We start from the raw sequence: 16,974 nt of genomic DNA on the forward strand, positions 1-16,974 counted from the left end.
CACTGAATGGACATTAAACAAGAGGGAATGACACTTGATATGTATTTTAGTATACATTTTGAGTCATTCTTATTTCTCAGCTCACTTGAATCCTTTTCATTAATCTCTTAAAAAAATGAAGTTGGTCCTCTTTCCCTTCCTCTAAGTCTAAAATTACCAGTGTATTATTTTATAGACAATTCCTGTGCTCAGAAATGGGGCTGTGTTTCCAAAATTCATTTCATGGGCTCATAAATTTAGCCTTGAGACAAAAAAATTGATAATTTTTGTCCTTGAACATGTGTCCAGAGTCACATAGGCAGTATGAAAGTAAGGCAGATTGCCTGTTTACATCATTGATGATTAGATTTTGAATTGGAAGAACTGTTAGCAGTCATTTAGTCCAAGTTGAGATATGAACTGTGGACCATATTAGCATGTGATTGGGAAAAATTTAGCAAAAGAAATAAAAACACAATAAATTATATGTAATGTTAATATGTGATTTTCTGAGGCAAACTGGTTTTCAGGGATCATTTATATGGGTTTTAGTTTCTATTTGTTCGTGGTCACTAATCTTGACAAATTCCCTTATTTTGTGCCTGTGGAAAATGAAACCTGGGGGGAGAAGAGAAGGGGATTTATTTAGGATTACACAAGCAGTAAAGAGTGAATTATCCCCAGGTTCCTTAACTTCAAAACTTTTCTATTAAAGTGACCCTTCCTTGAAAGTCTTCAGACAAAGACTGGAGGTCCCTTGTAAGATATATTTTATGTACAGAGAAACTTCTCGTTCACATATATATTGGACTAAATGACCCCTGAGGTATCTTCCAGCTCTGAGATTCAACTCTCATCTTGTTGAATTATCAATTACCATCTTGAAAGAGGTAAGGAAGCTTCCTGTGCTTATGTTATTTAGAAAGTTAGAAACCTGAAAATGAATGAGTGAATTTGATAAAGGTTTTCAATGTGCTAAGAATACAAATAGAAAACAAAGACATTACTTGATCTCAAGAAGCTCAGACTCTAGTTAAGAGAGGAAGCAAACATAAGAGAATTGAGCTAAAGGGTTGGGTTGGCAAGGACTAGTGAGTCTTTGAGGCACACTAACAGGTCAAATGGTAGGGCTTGGAAAACTGGAGGACTTCCATTTTACTAGATGGATTGTATTTGGTGACTTCCTTTTTTTTTTAGGTTTTTGGTTTTTTTAGTTTTTTTTTTTTTTTTTGCATGGCAATGGGGTTAAGTGGCTTGCTCAAGGCCACAAGGCTAGGTAATTATTAAGTGTCTGAGGCTGGATTTGAACTCAGGTACTCCTAACTCCAGGGCCAGTGCTGTATCCACTGTGCCACCTAAGCCTCCCCTATTTGGTGACTTCCAACCTTTGAGCAAACATGTCACTCTTGGATACTGACTGCTTTCCAAGTCTGACATCCATAGAGTTTGTGTGACCTGGTGGACTAGGGAGGGTGAATGTGGGACTGTAATCTGGGATATATTTTTTTTTAAAAAAGTGAGTCATAACATTACATGGATATTTTTTTAGGGCTTAGCATAGTACTTTGTTGTTTCCATCTTATCCTCCTGTTTGAATATGCCAGAGACTCAGTTACTTGGGTGACTTTAGCATTTTCCCCTTGCTGGGCTTAGTTTACTTTAGGTGGTATAGTGAAAAACTGGTTGAACTTGGAGTCAGGAAGACCTTAGTTCAGATCTTGCCTTAGCTACCTCTTAGCTGTGGTGTGACTCTGTCTGCTTCTGTTTTCCCATCTATAAAATAGGGCTATAATAGTAGCATCCACCTCTCAGAGTCATTGGAAGGATCAGATAATATGATGCATGTTAAATGGTTTGTTAATCTAGAAGTAGCGCATAAATGTGAGCCATTATTGTGACCAATGTTGTAACCAGGATAATTCCAACAATAGCATAATATTAATTACCAATATTATATTAATATAATTATTATCACACCAGTAATAATTATAATAAACCATTTTGTTCCTTTCCAGTTTTAATCTATTGATTCTGTGAGAGATCTACCTTCATAGAATCATATTTTTCAACAATATGAATATTCTCCTGGCTGGCCTGCTTTTTGCCAATAATATAATAAATAATAGTAACAATAATTAAATAATAGCAAGTATAAGAACATATTAAATACCATTTATGTACTATATTATAGGAATATAGTATATAATAGATTATAGCAATATAATTATATAATATTATATAGATATACTTATAGGTTCAAATATTTTTAAATAATTTAAATATATGCTACATAAATTATATAATATATATATATAAAAGATTATAATACTATGGTATATAACAAAACCAAAAAATAAATAGTAATAGCAAATGTAAATGGGAGGACCTTTTCTTGGTACATTTCTCTGCCAAATAAGCCCTGCATGAAGACTTGGGTTCAAATGCAGCCTCAGACACTTACTAGCAGTGTGATCCTGGACAAGTCCCTTAACTGCTCCATTCTCCAGGCAGCTCTGTAAGGCTGGGAGATGCAGAGCTGTGTTGGTAGAGGAATTCCTCATCATCAGTCCTCTATCACAATGAAATCACAGATCTCGTAAAAAAAATGCCAAATGAACTAGTATAATTACTGAAGATTTATTAAAGCCAACAGTGAATCAGGTACTGTGTGACGTGCCCTTGGATACAAAGAAAGAATCCTTGCTCTTGAGGTGGGGGGAGAGATAACAGGCAAACAAGCTACATATGGCATGAATTGAAGATAATCTCAGAGAGAAGGTACTAGATAGAGAGGTCAGTGGGAACTTAGATTATCTAACTCTCGGCTTCTGTGCTTCATGACTATGTTTAGCTGTCAGAGTGTATGTTGAGCAGTCCCTATTTTTAGGGGGAGGAATAACAATGGCAAGAATTTAATGAATTTGCACATGTCTTGAGACTAGGAAGGTTGGCCAGACTTCAGAATGTCACGGATCAAATGAGATAATCTATGGAGGGTATTTGGCCTTAAAGAGGACTTAGAGTCCTCTATGGACATCAGTCATTGTTATTGTGTTTTTTGTTATTCTTATTATTACTACCTTTTCTATTCCTATTGTGATAAACATATTACAATTATAGCTCTTTGGATCCTCATAACAAACCTGGGAAGTAAGTACTGTTGTTATTCTCTCTCTCTCTCTCTCTCTCTCTCTCTGGTTGTTATTCTATCATTTCAGTTATGTCTGATTCTTAGTGACTCATTTGGGATTTTCTTAGCAATGATATTAGAATTGTTTGCCACTTCTTTCTCCAGTTCATTTTACAGCTGGGGAAACTGAGGCAAACAGGGTGAAGTGACTTGCCCTTGGGGTCAGTATCTGGGACTGGATTTGTATTCAAGTCTTTCTGACTCCAGGCCGGATGCTTTATTTGCATCCAGGAGAGCTTAGGTGGAACTTGGAGGTACCCCATTGCTTCTATTCTTGTATTTGTTATCTGTGTTCCTATATATGTACATGTTGTCTTCCCCAAGGGAATTCAAGCCCCTTCATGAGTAGAGATTAATTCATTCTTTGTATCTTTAGCAACTAAGACAGTGTCTGACAAATGGTAGGAGCTTGATAAGCAATCATGAGCAATGACTGTATTTTAAATGGGGAAAAAAATCATCAATAACAAACCTATCAAAAAAAGAATAATGTGAAATTACAATGATCAAGCTTGGCCCCAGGGAAGAGATATGAGAAGGAATTTCCCTTCCCTTTTTTATAGAAGTGGGGGATAATGGGTGGGGAACACTAAAGGTAATCTTTGTTTTTTTGGGGATGTACTCTCTCTTTTTACTGAATTGTTCTTATCCCCTCTTCTCTTTTTTTTGTTCTTTTTCTTTGGGAGGGGAAGGGAGGATACATTGGGAAAATGTAGGAGATATAAAAACAAATTATATCAATGAAATTACTTATAGATTTTTTTTTTTTTTTTTTTGCAAGGCAATGGGGTTAAGTGGCTTGCCCAAGGCCACACAGCTAGGTAATTATTAAGTGTCTGAGACTGGATTTGAACCCAGGTACTCCTGACTCCAGGGCTGGTGCTTTATCCACTGTGCCACCTAGCCTCCCCTGAAATTACTTATAGATTGATTAATTTCCATTTCTTCCTCTTGTCATTCCTCACCCTCTAAAAAAAAGGGAAAAAGTGACACAAAGATTGTTATTGAACAGATAACAATCTAGTTTTTTCTAAATTGAGTTAAATAAATAAACTAATATGCAATAGCAACAAAAACTGTATGGCTTAAAAGTAGTGCTGGAAGATGCCAAAGTGACTTTTTTTGGCAGCAAGGATGAGAAGAAGAGAAATACTCCATGGATTATCTCCATTTGTCTTCCTTGGGTTAGCTTTCACAATAACTTGGTCTGGCATCTTGGACTGCCTAAGAATTGGATTTTGGCATTCTAACCAGAGGTTTTCCAGTCAGATTCTGTTCCAGGAGTACAAAGCTTGGACAGAGAACAGCAGTTAAGTTCCAGATGCAGTTGTGTGATGATAGAAAGTTTAAAGATTGATCTGGCTGAGGGAGGAAGATTTTTGGTTTTCCAGGAATATCTGTGGTTTTAAAAAATTTAAATATTTATTTAATTAATTATTTTTCCAACTACATGCAATACTAGTTTTCACCAATCATTTTTTTGGCAAGGTTTTGACTTTTATATTTTTCTCCCTCCTTCCCCTTCCTTGCCCTCCCCCATCAGAAAAATCTAATATTAATAACCTACACAAAATACAAGCACTTCTACATGCATAACCATGCTAGCATAGATCCATATTAATATATTTGTTTTTACTATTGTATTCAACACTTTGGCCAGGAGTGGAATTTTTCTGAGTTACTTCTTGGTATTTTTATATTGACTTGTTGGACTGTAGAGATGACCCTGGATTCTCTTAGGCTGAAAGGGTAACCCCTGAATAGTCTTTTCAAACTGGAAAGGCTTCAATTCCTGTCCTTTCTGGTGACATGAACCAATGATATGCTAGGGAGGACTCTTTACCCGAAGAGTGGCCATTTGGGATGCTTCTTTTTGGGTCTGACAGAAGCTTTTGAGAGTCTTCTATTCTACTAAGAGGTTAAAATCTATATTGTACACAGTAATCCTCATGAAGTCTCAGATTCCTGAAACTATGTTTGCAATCACATCCAAGAGTTTCTTCTTGGAAGAGAATTTCTGGGCCAACTAGCAATTTCTTTTGAGTGGAGAGTAGTGTTTTTATAGAATATTAGCTGTTTGAGGATAAAGATTGTTTCCCTTTCTGTCTTTGTAGCCCCACTTTGTACACCATGGTACATTGTACACCATTGAACATAGTAGGCATTTCATAAATGTTGGTTGGATTCGCTGGGCATGGATTCTCTTGTGTTTGAAACTTCTTTGTTTCTGAATTGCTCATTTTTGGCCTTCAATTAGAACTTTATTTTTGTTTCTAGGCTGCTTTTTAAAAAATATCAGAAGTGAAAACAAGATCAAAACTAAAGGACAGGATCGGTTAATCATAAATATTTATTAAGTACCTATCATGTGCTATGTTAACCAGAATACGGACAAAGTAAATAAGCCCTGGTTATATAAAAAGGACCAAGAGACAATCTTTACCCTCAAGGAGCTTACAATCCAGTGGGGAAGACAATAAGCAAACAAAATATACTAGCAAATTATATGCAGGAAAAATAGGAAGTAATTAAGAGCGGAATGACACTAGAAATAAGAGGTGTTGGTGAAGGCTTTCTGTTGGGACTTAAAGGAAACCAAGGAGGTCAATACATGGAGAAGGAAGATCTTCCAGCTTGGTGGACCGCTAGAGAAAATGCCTGGAACTGAGAGTGGGAGTGTCTTATTTGTGGAATAACCAGGAAGCTAATATTTCTGCATCAAAGAATATGTATGGGGAAGGAAGGTGTAGAGATAGGAGACTGGAGAGACAGGAGAGGACTAAGTTATGAATGGTTTTGAATGACAAACTGCATTTTGTATTTGATATTAGAGGTCAAAGGGAACCACTGGAATTTATTGAATAAAGGGGTGATGTGGTTAGACCCGTGATTAGGAAAATAACTTTAGTGACTGAATGGAGGTTGATATAGAATGGGGAGAGATTTGAGGCAGGCTAACCCATTAGCAGGCTATTACCATAGTCTGGATATACAATAGTCTGAGGTGATGAGAGCCTGGGGACAATGTCAGAGGAGAGCAGAGAGTGTATTCAAGAGATTTGCAAAGGTAAAATCAACAGGTCTTGGCAATAGCTTCGATCGATGTGGTGGTCATAAGAAATTGAAGAGTTCAGATTGTCTCCTAGGTTGGGTGCCCTCTATAGTAATAAGGAAGGTAATTTTTTGGGGGGTATGAGAAAGAAATTGAGTTCTGATTTGTACATAGCAAGTTTAAGATGTTTTCTGCATGTCCAGTTTGAGATGTCTGCAAGGCAATTGAAGATGGAAGCCTGGAAATTTAGCAGCCTGCTTGAGGCAGGAAAGGTAGATTGAAAAATCACCAGCACAAAGATGGTAATTAAATACATAGGAACTGATGAGGCCACCAAATCAAATAATTTAGAGGAAGAAGAGAAAGGATCCAAGCCAGACAGGCATGATTTGGAAGAGGATCCAGCAAAGTAGGTAGAGAAGGAGTGATCATTATAGTTGAGGAGAGCCTGGAATGGGAGTCATAGTCCCAAAACAAGGAGAAGAGAGTAAAACAACAGTGTTAAAAGTTTCAGAGAGGTCAAGGAGAATGAGGACTGAGAGGAGGTCACTGGATTTAGCAACTAAGAGATCATTAATAACTTTAGAGAGAGCAGTTTCTGTGGAATGATAAACTCAGAAGGTGGATTGTAAGGAGTTAAGAGGAGAATGAGAGGAGAGAAAGTCGAGTAACCGACTGAAGCTGACCTGACAAGGAATTTTTCTACCAGGTGGAAAAGAGATCTAGGACGGCCAGTAGTATTGATCAGAGTGTGAATTATCTGTCGGTGTTCTTTTCCTTTAAATTATTGTGTTCTTTGTGGAAATTGTTTTTATTGGTCCTGCTTATTTTACTCTGCATCATTTCATGCAAATCCTTCTGAGATTCTCAAATGCTATATATTGTTTCTTATTCTGCATTTCAGTTCCTTGAAAATAGCAACTTATTTAGCCATTCTCAGATCCATAAGTACCCACTTGACTTTTGGTTCTTTGCTACCACAAAAAGAACAACTATAAATATTTTCATACAACTATCTCTCCCCAATTTCTTTCTTGTCCTTGGGGTATGTGCCCAGCTGTGGTGTCTCTGGGTCAAAGGGCAGCACTTACTTTACATAAATTGAGAAATGAAAATAAAATACTTGTCTCTTCTTGGAATTATATGACAGATAATTTCCTCTCCCTCAGTTGTTTTATATCTCAATAAATAGGTTAAAATTGACCAATTGATAAGCCGACCCCTTGAATAGAGCTGATGGGGGCCTTTCTTTAATTGTTAACTGAATTTGGCAGTTTACAGGGCAATCCTTGAAAAAAAGAATAGAAAGTCACCAAGGTTAATCTTCTCTTTCTCCTTGTTTTAACCAGAAGAGAGTTCATGAACAGGAAGGATGAAAGGCAGGGTCAATGGGAAAGGACTCTGGAATGATGTTCAAAATTATGATCGGTCAGTTCCTTTAATCTCTAGATAACTCAAACTCCCCATTTGAAAGGTGAATATCTTTCCTTTTATAATTCTGAAGATTTACCTGGTATTTTTCTGTTTCGTTTTAACTGCCCATAGAGAATAACCTTATTGAATATTCCTGCAAAGGAATAGTCATGCATTAATTCATTCATGTGCTCTCCTTCCCGAAAATAACTTGTGAAATGTATGTTTATGCTTATTATGCATAATATTTTAAATGCACTTAGCTTGGTACATACTAGGTGATTCATAATTGCTTATGCCTTTCCTCTTCCTTCATATATATATGTATATATATATATGTACATACATATGTACATATATATATATATATATGTCTCCCCTGAAAGTTTGGATAGAATGCAAAGTATTTGAAGGCAGCTAACTATTTAAAGGCACCTATTAGCACCTAACAGAGTGTTTGACACCCACAAATGCTTAATGTATCATTGATTGTTTCATATAACATATGGTTATTAAATGCTTGTTGTGTGCTTTAGATACTTTCTAGCTGTGTGGCCCTGGGCAAGTCAGTGAATTCTGTTTGCCTCAGTTTCCTCATCTGTAAAATAATCTGGAAAAGTAAATGGCAAACTGATCTAGTATCTTTTCCAAGAAAACTCCAAATGGGCTCAAAAAGAGTCAGACTCAACAGAAATAATGAAATACAACAACTTAGGGTTGTTGTGAGGCTCTCAATAAGTACTTATCAAAGTATCTGGCACATAGTAGGTGCCATATAAATGCTTATACCCCTCTCATTCCCTTAAAGGAGAAAAATACTATAAAATATTACATTCCTTTTATGTTTCCTTTGTCCTCTTTTGCAAGAGAGGGCCAGTATGGTGCAGTAGATAGAAAGCTGACTTTGCGTTCAGGAAGCCCTGGGTTCAAGACTTTGCTGTGATGTTTCTTAGCCTCTTCTACTCCCAACTCTAACTAGCTCATGAAGTTTCAGATGAGTCGCTATACTGCTTCTACATAGGCTTTTTTTACCTTGGGAGTTCCCAACTCTGATGAAAACTCAATTTGGAACCCAAAAGAGTGACCTTGTTGTTTTAGGCAGCAGGAGAAATGGAAGCTCAGCATCTTAATCAGTATAATGAGCCTTTTTTGCCTGACCCAAGTCATGCTTCTCTTTGCAGAGATGTCTTACCATGACAGCTGTTGCCTAGCAACAGGGCTTCTTCCATGAGTGAGTTGTGCCTCACTCCCTCTATCCTCCTTGCCCTCTGTTTGGAGTTGGGTCTCTAGGAACACAGGCCCATAAACAGAGTTCTTCAAACACTTAGTGCTTGACCATGCAGTGTATTTTTATTTAAAGAGAATGCTCACTTGTTGCATTTAAACAGAATGTGACCTTGACCTTTATCATTCTTGCAGTAGGAGACTGGTATCTTTAAGATGACAAAACAGTGGCTTCCATGCCCAGGTCACTTCCAAATGGTTCTCTCTCTAGTCTCTAGTTTGGTAGTTAGAGCTGGATATGGAATTAGCAGACTTGGGTTCCATTCCCATCTCTGACTCTCATTTTTGTCACATTTGTGACCCTTTCTCAACCTCAGTTTCTTTATCTGAAAGATGAGAATAACATGCTATAGAGCTCACCTAATTGTATTGTCAGAATCCAATCTAAAAAGCATGTATTAAGTGCTTAATGTGTTTACAGCATGCAAGTAAAAATGAAAACAGTGCCTGCCCTCAAGGAGCTTACATTTTGTTAGGGGATGTAACATGGGCACAGGTAAAAATATATATGGGGGGGGGGCGGCTAGGTGGCATAGTGGATAAAGCACCGGCCTTGGAGTCAGGAGTACCTGGGTTCAAATCCAGTCTCAAGACACTTAATAATTACCTAGCTGTGTGGCCTTGGGCAAGCCACTTAACCCTGTTTGCCTTGCAAAAACCTAAATATATCTCTATATATGTATATATATATATATGTATGGAATAATGTGAAGAGGAAGTAATTAGATTAGAAGGGGACCTTCATGCTTCACATGATGAAATTAAGGACCAGAGAGTTGTGTCCAAGGCTACACAGAGAAAGCTGAGATTTGAATATTAAATCATTTTATTTTCAGCTTCAAATTCTCTCTCCTCCCCCCCTCACCCCTGTGAGAAAGCAAGAAAAACAAAATACTTTATAAACATGTATAGTCAAGCAAGCCATGTTCCCAAATCAGTTGTGTCCAAAATATTTATCTTTCAACTTCCCTGAGTCCTTCACCTCTCTATCTGGAGATAGGCAGCATGTTTCATCATTAGTCCTCTGGAATTGTGGTTGATCATTGTGTTGATCAGACTTCTTCAGTTTTTCTAAATTGCTCATCTTTACAATATCATTGTTATTATATATTGCTTTCCTGATTCTGTCCATTTAACCCTATCAGATCATACCAGTCTTCTCAGGTTTAATGGCAATTTTAATGGAATATTGTTATTCCATCTTTTAATGGCAAATTTTATATAATAATAGAATATTATTATTCCATTTCATTCATATATCTTAACTTGTTCAGCTATTCCCCAACTGTGGGCACTATAGATATTATTTATATTATTGTACACATGATCCTTCTCTTTCTTTGATCTCTTTGAGATACAGAATTAGTATGGGTCAAAGGTTATGCCCAATTTAATAGTTTTTTGAACCTCCTAGTTACTAATCTTTTCAGACCAATTTACCAACAGTGCATTAATGTACCAACTCTGCCACAGCCCTGCCAGCATTTGTCATTTTTCCTTCATATCAACTTGGTCAATCGAATGGGTATGAGGTGGTACTTCAAGTTGAGTTTATGGGAATATATCAAGAATCTTACAGGATGGGTAGTTCTCAGGTGGTCTTTGATTTAACCCCCAAAATAAACAAATAAATGAAAAAAAAACCCCAGTGCTTGCTATGTGCCAAACTCTGTGTAAGTACCAAGAATACAAAGGGAAAAAAAACCAAACAAACCTTTGTTCCCATTCTAAAAGAAAGAGAAGATTTATATAGGAGTTTCAGTTGTAGAGTAGATGAAAAGTTCCCATGATTCTTAGGGTTCAGGGGCAAACATTTTGGTAATTCATATTCTTTAGTGTCAATCCTATTGATAAACCACAACTCTTCGGAGAACCATCTGACAAGGAGAGTGGTATTGAGGACTTTCTTTCCTGAGTCTTTTTTGGTTATGATGGCAGAGGAGGAGAACACTGGACAGCTCCTGCTGTGTGTGTGTGTGTGTGTGTGTGTGTGTGTGTGTGTGTGTGTGTGTGTGATTTGTCCTGAACATGCTATTGCATTTTTTTTACCCTCTGTTTTATGGATGTAAAGTGTTTTGTGAATGCTATTATATTTTTCCCCTCTATTTTAATGAATGTGAAATGTTTGTGAAACTTAAAATCTTCTCACTTTACATATGTGTGAATGCACATATTTATGTAGACATGTACAATGCAGACTTTGTATATATGTATACGTAAGATTACACACACATACATTAAGAATCTATAATGTCATTTGGAAGGATAAAGAGCTGACTTCTGAATTAGGAAGATGGGTTTAGTTCCCACATCTGGTACATTCTGACCAAGTGGCCCTAGACCAGATGTCTCTCAGCACCCTAGACACTGGGGGCAGAATTGGTGCTGACCTGCTTTGCCAGAAGCAGTTTCTTTTCTAGGCTTTGCTATACCAATGAAATTACTGGTTCATTTTCCACTCCCTTTTTATAGCTTGAAGCTCATTTTTTTTCGGCAAGGCATTGGTATTAAGTGACTTGCCCAAAGTCACACAGTTAGTATCAAATGTCTGAGTCCGGATTTGAACTCAAGCACTCTTGACTCCAGGGCTGGTGCTCTATCCCCTGAGCCATGTAAAACTGTTTTTTTCTTACCTTCTACCCTTTGGACCTGTTCTTTCCATCTTACTGGGGGTTTGGCTTATAAAATAAATCATATTAGCATCAGGCAATGACATTTTGGTCCAAGGCAAGTCACATCACCTCTGATTTAAATGGGAATAATACTTGGAACTGACTTATGTAAAGAGTTTTTTGCAAGCCTTAAAGAACAATTGACTGCTGCCACCACCAGCTAACCCTTTCAGCTGGGAGGAAATGACTGTAAATCCTTCAAATGTTATACAAATGTGAATAATCAATCTTTCAATCAAACACTGATGAAAGTTAAGTTTTAGGCACTATGATGGACATGGGAGATTCAGAAACTAAAAGAGAACAGTCCCTGCCATCAGGGAACTTACATTCTCTTCTGGAGGGAAGCAATTTGAATCCAGACAAGTGAGGTAGAAATATGTTATGGTAATTTCTGGGGTTCCTAAGCTAGCTTTTGGTTCAGAAAGATTTGAACTCAAATCCTGCCTTTGACATATATTTGCTGTGTGACCTTGGGCAAATCACCTATCCTGTCATAGAAGGTGCTAACCTGTACTTGATAGAGGGAGCTTCCTATCCATCGCTCTCTACAAATGAGATCACAAGTTTAGGCCTGACCCTTCTACTTGAACATGTTAAAATATAAGCTCTTTGAGAGTAGATAGTATAGTAGAGTATTGAACTTGATTTCAAAACTTGCCTCAAATACTTATGATCTGTGTGACCCTGGGCACTTACCTCCTGCTGCCTCAGTTTCCTATCCTGTAAAATAATAGCACTTACCTCTTAGGGATGTTGTGAGGATAAAATGAGATCATATTTGTATGATATATGTTAAAAATTCTATCTAAATGCTAGCTATTATTATTGGGAATTTTTTCCTTCTCTATATTTGTACTCCCAACACCCAGCATGGTGCTTGGCCTACAATAGGAGTTTAATAATTGATGATTGATTGTCCTCTCTTCTTGTCAATTTGTTTCTATATCTACAAAATCCTGAGAACCTAAATTCTGGTTTTATTTAATCTATATTATATTTTCTTCCTTTCACATTTCTTTATTGAATTATTCTTTTCTGATGGAAAGGAATGGAGTCATTATTTTATCTGCTCATCTTTTTTAATAACTCATAATGGTTTATTTTTTCCCCTCAAGAACTTTGTCTTTGCAAAGGAACATAATTTTAATTTTTTACAATTACATAGAAATAGACATATTTTGAGGTTGCTTCTCTCTGTTCCTGGAACCATTTGGTGTTCTAAGCAGAACCCTTTATAATATCTCATAGCAGAGTGCTTCACTAGTAAGACACTAAGGTCTATGTAAATGCTAGCCATGATTATCCTGACTTAGAAAAATGGACTTTTTGATTTGTTTATGTATATCTGTACTGTCCATGAACTATCTTGGATGCGGTGAAGGCTTTAGTCCTCTGTAATTTAAAAGCCTTCCCAATTTGAGATCAACCTCCATTTCTAGTCTTTCCATGACTTGCCTTTACTGGCACTTTCTTCTTCACAAGTTCTTTCCTCTCTGTGCCTTTGTCCAGAATGCTTTCTGTCTTTACCTCTTCCTCTTAGAATCCTTGGTTTCTTTTTTTTTTTGGAAAGCAATCAGGGTTAAGTGACTTGCCCAGGGTCACACAACTAGTGGGCCTTAAGTGTCTGAGGTCAACTTTGACTCTGTATTACCTAATTGTCCCCCCTCATTTTCTTCAAAGCTCAGCTCAGTTCTTTCTTTCTCAGGAAACCTGTCTTTATCCTCCCTGGTTGTAAGTACTTCCTACCACCCCAAACATTACCTTCTATTTATGCTTTATACATTTTTATATACTTATGGTGGAGACCCCAACTAGACTGTAGTTCCTTGAGCCTAATATAGGCTTGTTGACTGGTATGTGTGGTGTGGTGGAATTCATTGGGTGATATATTCAAGCAAAAAAATCTAGTGGGTTTTGCAGAAGGCTGTGTTCATGGGATATTTTCTTCAGAGGGGGAGCAGGTTGGAGTTGGGTACCAAAGTAATTACCTATGTGTGATGGTCAGAGGCAAAGATGCCAGAGATGGGTGAGAGAGCAGATCTGGGAAGAGGGCACAGGGTGGTGCCTAAACACATATCTTTATACAGAAATAACAATTCAAACAAAACGAATACCTGAAACAAAATCTTATCGTGTGTGTGTGTGTGTGTGTGTGTGTGAAGTCTATGAGAATTCTACACTTTGGTTTAAGCAACCACAGAAGGAAAGAAAGGGGGTGGGGTGCCTAAGCAAAATGAAAAAGAGCTGGGGTCTTACAGGACTGCAAGCTCCATGAGTCATTAATATTCTAAAAGCTAGTGGGATTTGCAGATTACTTTAAGAAGGCACAATGTTGGGGGCAGCTACAGTGGATAGATCACTGACCCTGGCATGGGGAGGACCTGAATTCAAGTCTGGCCTCAGATACTTGATACTTACTAGCTATGTGACCTTGGACAAGTCACTTGATCCCATTGCCTCACCCCCAAAAAAAGATAATTTCCACAACATGAGAAATATAATTCCTGTTGTTCTCGGCTTTTTCAGATCCCATCTGGATTAGTGTGTTCATTGGTATCATATTCTAGTAAGAACATCTGGCAATTACTCAAAAGGGACTAGAAATGATACTATGGCAATTGGAATGACTTTTGGAGTGAATCTTTTGGCTGGAGAAGTTACAGCTGGGTGGAGCCGTGGATGGAGTCAGGAAGTTAACCCCAATTGAGGATTTTCTTGGCAAAGATATTAGAGTGTTTTGTAATTTCCTTCTCCAGCTCATTTTACAGATGAGGAAACTAAGGCAAATAGAGTTAAATGATTTGCTCAGGATCACACAGCTGTAAGTGTCTGAGACTGGATTTGAACTCAGGAAACCAAAAAGACTGAAATGAAAAACTGGTTCCCCTACTTATCTGTTTGAGCTTGGGCAAGTCATTTAATCTCTGTTTATCTCAGTTTCCTCAACTATAAAATGGGACCAATCACAGCACTTAGTTTGTATGATTGCGAGGATCAAATGAAATAATATTTGTAAAGTGTTTAACACATAGTAGGTGCTATATAAATTCTAGCTATTATTCTTTTTATTATTTTAGGAGACTTGATGAAAGAGGATGACTTTGAGCGTTTGAAGAGTTGTGGGAAGAACGATAGGATTATTGATTTAAAGGCTTGAAGGGACCTTAGATCTCACTAGCCAATAATTATATTAATAACATTGCTATAATAACAGTTGTAGCTATTATTATATTAGTAATAAATAGCTAGTATTTATGGATCACTTTAAGGTTTGCAAAGTGCTCTCTAAATACTATTTCATTTGAGCCTCACAGCAACCTTGGGAAATTTTCCCTATTTTATAGATGAAGAGATTGAAGCTAAGAGATGGAAAATTGATTCATACTGGCAAAAGGCAGAGTTAGAACTTAACTTGTTCCAGTGATCTCCAGAGGGCCAAAGTAGGAGGAAAGACTAGAAGTTGACAAAATATTTAAGATAGGGGTGGCTAGGTGGCTCAGTGGATAGAGCACTGGCCCTGGAGTCAGGAGTACCTGAGTTCAAATCCAGTTTCAGACATTTAATCATTACCTAGCAGTGTGGCCTTGGGCAAGCCACTTAGCCCCATTGCCTTGCAAAAACCTAAAAAAATATATTTAAGATAGGAGACCTTTATCTGAGAAACTGTCTAGAAATATTTTTTTTCTCCAATTTTCTACTTTCCTTCTGATCTTGGCTACAAAATGTTTAAAATTTGATGTAAATAAAATTTTCCATTGCCCCCCTCATGCTGTTCTCTATCTCTTCTTTGTTCATAAATCATTCAACTACCCATAAGTCCAAGTGGTAATATATTCCATGTTCTTCTAAGTTTTTTTAATAATATATTGTAACAGAAATATTGTTTTAAGAAAAACTTTGAGCAACCAAGTCATTTTGACTATTATAAATATCCCAATTAACAACAAATGACTTATGAAGGAAGATATAATTTGTATCCAGAGAAAGAACTGATAAACAGAAGTATATGTAGGATGATTTAACACATATATGTACACATGCAATGCACATGGACATATACTTCCACATATATCCACAGTTGTAAATATGCATGTATATTTGCACACAAATTTGTGGCTACAGGTAGCCATCTCTAGAACAAGGGGGACAGGAGAGAAGAAAAAAAAGGAAAAATAGTTACATGATAACTTTATTATATATTATATTATTATATATTTAAATTACTATAATATATATTTTAATAATTAAACTTAATAATTTAATAATTAAATATAATATATTAAAACAATATAATATAATTAATATATATTTAATAGGAATAGCAAGTTTTGCAGACTAGATTGGTAGTTTCATGCACAATCATTTATTTTTCTATTATAGAAATGTTACAGAAATACTTGTTTTATTTCTTAAGTTCAGAATAAAAAAATTAAACAAAAAGGAGTTGTCAAAATGCAGATTTGATGTCAGGAGAATTTGTTCACTGATCTGAACTTTCTAGAAGTGAACGGACACTGCCTTGGGAGTTAGCAGGCTAATCATTGGAATCTAGTTAACTGCAGGTCAGGGGTATTGTGGGGATTTGGTAAAGTTTTGATGATTGATCCAGAACTGGAAATAACCTTGACAGTCATCCAGTTCAACCAACCCTCTCATTTTACAGATGAAGAAACTGAGGCCACTGGAGGTGAAGTGATTGTCTCAAAGTTACTGAGGTAATAAGCAGAAGAGGTGGAGGTTTGATCCCCAGCCCAGTGGCACCAGTGCCAGAGCTCTTTTCTCTGTATTACATGTATATGCTTTCTTTGACCCCTCTTTTCACTCTTCGCCAGGTTGTTGTAGGAAGTCTCCATATTTATCATTCTTCATGGCACAATTATAGTCCATTACGTCCATATGCTGAAATTTGTTAGGCCATTTGCCAACCTCAAAACAAACATTTTATTCCCAGATTTTGTTATCACAAAAATATGGGCATTTTTGTGCATATGGGTCTTTTTCTTGTGGTCAAGTCTCCTTGAGTCCCAAGGTTGGAGGAATCTCTGAGTCAAAGGGTATGAACAATGTAGTGATGCTTCTTGCAATAATTCCTCATCATTTTCCAGAAGGGTTGAATCAGTTTTCAGCTTTGTTATCCTGTATTTCCAAAGCCCCTCCAACAGTTAGTTTTCTATCTTAGTTCAATAAGTGGAAAGTGATGCCTCAGTGATGTTTAAATCTTATTCTATCTGATTATTAGAGATTTTGAACATTTCTAGATTTTTTATTTGATAGTTTATATTTCTTAGGAAATCTATTTCTCCATATCTTTTGGAATGGATTCTCCATTTTATTTGATTTATTTTTGGAAGCTTTATTGATGCTTTTGATGTTACATTCCT

The 16,974-nt window shown here is 36.7% G+C and overlaps 1 protein-coding gene across 2 annotated transcripts in view; it reads left to right on the forward strand.

Moving 5' to 3' along the window:
• USP13 (ubiquitin specific peptidase 13) overlaps positions 1-16,974 on the forward strand; it is a 148,298-nt gene that overhangs the window by 21,789 nt on the left and 109,535 nt on the right. Inside the window, exon 1 of one of the 2 annotated variants that reach the window (XM_074190993.1) lies at positions 2,364-3,129. The exons of the other annotated variant lie outside the window; for it this stretch is intronic. The gene's annotated coding sequence lies outside the window, so the exon portion shown is untranslated. Of the gene's footprint in view, positions 1-2,363; positions 3,130-16,974 lie in introns of those variants that run through there. 2 annotated transcript variants of the gene reach the window in all.

Source organism: Macrotis lagotis, chromosome 6 (genome assembly GCF_037893015.1).
Source record: "Macrotis lagotis isolate mMagLag1 chromosome 6, bilby.v1.9.chrom.fasta, whole genome shotgun sequence".
Classification (NCBI taxonomy): domain Eukaryota; kingdom Metazoa; phylum Chordata; class Mammalia; order Peramelemorphia; family Peramelidae; genus Macrotis; species Macrotis lagotis.